Here is a 5,462-nt window from a genome sequence, read left to right on the forward strand (position 1 = left end):
AAAATGCATACAATTGTGGTCAGCTCATTCAAGCTATTGTGCTTTATGTCTGTCTTTAAAGATTAGAATGTTTGAGCGCCCCAGGTCGACAGGTTTCCAGTAAGTAGCAATGTGGCCAGTATCGTACACTGATTGTCAGTTTACTCAACTTAAGTTTCGCCCGCGATTTCAAATATTAGGACAATGTTTTCTGTTGACTCTAGATCGATAAGATTCTCATTAGTAATGCTTTAAGCACAAGCGTACTTTGGACCCTCTGACTTTCCCTTACTCAATTCACCGACAACGAAGCCAAAAAATGGAAATGTAGACATTCGCGCCGGACAAAACCTTTTGTAGGAAAGTTGACAGCCATAGACTCACACGCCGGGATATATATCAATATGAGGGCTGTATTATGACCACAAACTCCTCGGACGTCCTCTGTTGAGTAAGTGTAAATAGAAGCATTTACCGATGGACAGAATCGAATTATTGCTACTTATAGAGCTGCTCTAACATCTCTCGGTGTCTGGACTGTGCCAGCTGAATGGGGGCTGACTTTCGGCTTTTGCGTACGAGTCAAGTTTTGCGCACCGCTGTAAGACGAGGTAGAATAAATGACTCCAGAAGCCTTGTAATATCGGGAGTTGAACTGCGGGTACCCTTTTGGAAGATGAGCACTAATATTGATTGTCTGGGACGGTCACTTTTTCTAAGATGGACGCAAATAGGCTAGCTAGATACAAACGGAAGACTTCACCGCCTTCCTTGAACAGAAAGAGTCTTTGGATCCAGAAGCCCGATGGCTGCTGAATAGGTCTATGTACTCAAACACATAGCGCACAAAAGGGCTTCAAATGGATCAAGCGGGACGATCTGTGTATATTCCCCGTTAAGCTAGACGCGCGTGTTTCTCATAAATCTGAAAAACGCAATTGAAGGTGGCGTGTGTGTGATCAGAGTCAATTCAGATAAGAAAGAAGCAGTGTCGGGTAGGTGTCGATCTTGGGGGCAGTGTTGCCTATTTGGGATCTGAGTTAATCTTCTGCTTGGCATCACGTGGTCTAGCAGTTTTCATTGTCCGGGAAGTGTGTAATGTAAAGGGATAGTCTGCGATCAACCCAAAGCTTCAGTGAGTGTTCTGTTCTTTGTTCCTCTTGGGCCTAATTTAGGACGCCAACAAACTTGATCCCGAACAACACTAAGGTTATCGACCTGCACATTCACGTCAGCAGCCATGACAGTAATATCTGAGCTCTCGTCCTCCATAAAAGGATATCTCAGAAATTGTTTTCAGCGGATTCGTGGCTACATTGAATAGGAACACAAGTAGATACTATAATGGCAGATAGATTAGCCAACCTTTCTCGATATTCCGTCACAGACCATGCTACATGAATCTCGTGGATACAAACAAACAAATGAAAGTGCTTCCAATACGTGACTCTACACAATATCATCGTCTACCTGCGGTGCTCTCGGGTTCACCAATGATGCATTGCCAAAGAGAAGATTAGACAAAAGAGGCAATAATTTCAGTCCTAGTGCTTGAAGTATGGATTCCTATCTCTGACAAAAAACATTTACCAATTCACACCAAATCCAGAGTACGGTCAACAGCAGCTTGCTGTCCTGGTTACTTCAAAGTATGAATTTGAAAAAGTATGGATTTGAAAATCGACTTCGAGCTAATAAGGGCTGTTACCGTAGACGGACGCGCAGAGGTTGTCGCCAAGGCTAATACAATGCAAATAAGACTTCCAGTTTAAGTGGTGCTGGGTTGGGGTAGGTGGACAGATATGGCATTACCGTTTTAGATTTCCCTCTGTTAAAGCATTGGACACCCTTTTCAAGGAGGGTTAGTTTCATTGCAGTGGGGAATGTTCCCAGCAGTCACTTTTTTTCTAAGCAGAGATGCTGTTTCTAGTACCCTTGGCATACTGGTGATGATGCATCTGTCTTCACTTGAACACAGGACATCGCTTGTTTAAAACAGTAAAAAAGGCATAACTTTGATATGATTATGACTGTCTGGATTGCAGACAAGAAGAAACAACATTAAAAAAGAACAGCAGTTTTATCACTTGTAATGTAAATTCAACATTTACCAAATGCTGTTGATAGGATTCAGTATGTTGATGAGGTCGGCTCTGCCAGTTTAAAAAGGTCTCGAACATCCTACGAACAAGTGCTGGTTGACCTCGGTAGCTTTTATTCTGCACACATCCAGTATCTCTTATCGTTTATTTGGAAGGGGAGTGTTGATAAAAAATTTACTTTCAGAAAACATTAATATGGATTCTTTGGACGCTTTTGCAGAAGAGTATTTCCGAAGAATTCTGGTATAAATGCTTTTGGCTGCTATCATAAAAGCTGTCCTCTCTTCTATGGGTTACCTCGACGAAGTGCCTTTTATTCGTAGATACACTATTACATGAGTTGTTTTTTATCTGGTATTGCGGAGTTTTTGCACACCTCCGACAACTTATGGATCCCTTGTTCCAAACGCACGTACGTCGAATGGTATTCGGGAGAAATAACTCACCCTCGATAGATGAATTGATCACACTGCACAGGTTGCGTTGGCTTGGCCACGTGCTGCGTATGCCAGTCGACCGACTTCCTCGAAGGGCTCTTTTCGCCCAACCATGTGAAGGGTGGAAGAGAGCCAGAGGCGGTCAAACAATGACTTGGCAGCGAAGTATGAAAGCCATTACCAGCAAACTCAGCTGCGCCGGTAATTGCCGTCTTCCTGGATGGGGACCCCGAGACGGGCCACATCAATGGCTAGGGACATTATCAGACATGGCCCAGTCGCGCCCTCAATGGCGCTCATGCATCAAAGCTATTGCCTTCAATGCATAGCCCCCCCGCTTGACAACTCACTGAAAGTGCTGGATTTATGCACCAATTTACCAGCTCGCGCGTGCAATGCGCAGCTACTTACCCCCCAATCATCGGTGAACGAAACTGTGGCAGCTACAACCAGTGTACGACCAGTACGCGTTACATACAGCTGATAATGATGATGATGATGACTAGAAAAACCCATGCTTAAAGAACAATTCTGTTGTTGAGTCCAAATTAAAGTTCTCAGTGCAACCGAATGGTGGTGTTCCTGAATCAGTTCCTTAAAATCTTATTCGGACAACCCTGATAGTCAAAGAGATGCCATTGATATTCTTCGTATCCTACAGATCAGTCACGTGCAAGACGTTTCCGGCTCTTGTAGGTATCAACATGGGTCTTCTAATTCAATCGTACTTCGTCCACTCGGGAGTACTGAGGGGAATATTGTTTTGCTCACCGGGAACAGATGATCTGAGGGACAGGGAACCGTAGACAATACATTTGTATTGGAATTGAGATAGACTGTTGAATTTTGCTGTTTTCTCTCATCGTAGTGTTTTAGCAGAGGAAGCATATTTTGGGACATTTCGTGCATTGAAGCATTTGAAACGCCGCATTCTGTTTTCTGGGTTTTCATAATTCCGAGCTTTATGCATTCTTTACCGGCTTCCTTGTTCAAAAGTCACTGAATCAAACTACCCGAACAATCGAAAATTTATCCCTGTCTTTCGTAGCCCACCAGCTAGTCTCATTCATCAGGTAGGGTTAGTTCTCGGGTTTCAGTCTGTCTTTCAACTCATCCATAATTAGTTTGTTTGTGTCGCTGCACCGCTGGCAAGGAGACAAAATCGACTTGCTTAATTCTGTCAGGCAACTTACAGTTACCGTATAGACAAACGGTAGTCAAATCGAATGGGAGACATCAGGAACCAAAGTCTGCAATGTGATTGGCTGATCAAAAACGAGGCAAGCGGATGTGTAAACAAGGCGGTTAATTTCTAACCGTGCATTTCTTTGCCCGCGCACAGCTTTGCAGACAGGAACATTTTTTCTACCCAGCCGGCGCAGTAGTGTCCACATTCTCCTCTCACCATTGGTTGATTTCTTTGCGCCAATCCGAGGTAAGGCAGACTAGTTGTTGAGAGAAAACTGGGTAACTGCTGCTGAATCCTGTTTGACCGTTAGTAAATCGCTACAGCACTCAACATCTTTTTTCCCAAACGGATTCACGAAGTTACTCATGCAAAATTCCAAACGCTCATCTCACTTGACCGATTCATGGCTAGAGCCGAACGGAAAAATTCCAAAACTCCAACCTTCAACAAAAACGCCATATTTGTTCCCACCAACAGCTGCATTTGCTTTGGAGTACCGTCAGCAGTTGGTTGATGGCACGAAACTAAATGCATCAACAGCATTGTTCCGCCCGTTGAATCCACTCCTCAGTGCTGCCACATTTTGGACCGCTTTGGAAGAACAGCTGAAACAGCAGCAACGCAGTCTTCGTCTTACTGTTCCGAGTGCGGTCACATCACCAAATAAGCTGAAACCATATGATATCCCATCTAGATCTCGTATATTTGATTCTTCCCTCACAAGTCCACTGGTTTCGAGGTGGACTGCAACCGACGACCCAGTTTCTTCGATGAGTAGACAACAGACTACTTCCAACCTGTCCCTATCTGCGGAAATAGGTGAGTAATTTAGAATCTTTGCCCAGTAGCTGTCCATCCAGAGAGGATTTTGAATGACACTAAGTTATTTAGAGGAGACAATAAAGCACATTCACACTCGTGGATGGATAGGAAAACGGCGCCTATTGAAAAACACAGCTCCCGATACTTGAAGCCTGTACTGACCGATCACACACAAGTCCTCGGAGAGTTGTTATCAAAGTTCGCCTAATTACTAAGCAAATGAATCCACGAGGTGCGGCCTGCAGATACTATCCTAACTTGTTCAGGTTACTTCTTTTAACGGATGTCAATATATATATATATGTATATATATATATATATACGGTCAGAACAATTACAATTCCCTTGGATAAACCAAATTTATTAATTCGTAAGCCGTCTATTGTGAAATGATGCATATATGGTACGATCTTTTGAGTGTTTCTTAGACTCTTCGGCGTCCCTCTGACCCTGAATTCTCTCCCTTTTTTTACCTCTTTATATCCGAACTCTTTTTAGCGCAGTCGGTTTACGTAAACGGTACCCGCCTTTTGAAAGGCGATTTAGATACTATTTGTCTCTTAAAAGGCGGTGGCTGTTTGAAATCATCGGAGAGTTGGTCAAGTTATTTGCTTAGAGAAAGACTGTCGCCGCAAAAAAATACGCTGTATTCTCGAAGCGATTGGGTTTGTTCCTTTTTCGTGGTAGAACCCCCGTCCACTCCATCCGTATTGTAAAAACAACGCGACCCTTACTTCTCAACCAGTTCAAGTTGTCCTTATTTCTTCTTCTCATATTGGTATGAAAAGAATAATAAAGTGATCGCGACCTCAGTTGAACGCCCTTGCATGCTGACCCAATCTCGTCCGGACTCTGCATACTCTCATCTCCGACAGGATCAAAGTATTAAGCCACGTTTATATGTCTGCTTGCCTCCGCTTCAGGTTAGATCAA

Source organism: Opisthorchis viverrini, assembly GCF_000715545.1.
Source record: "Opisthorchis viverrini unplaced genomic scaffold opera_v5_132, whole genome shotgun sequence".
NCBI classification, from domain to species: Eukaryota; Metazoa; Platyhelminthes; class Trematoda; order Opisthorchiida; family Opisthorchiidae; genus Opisthorchis; species Opisthorchis viverrini.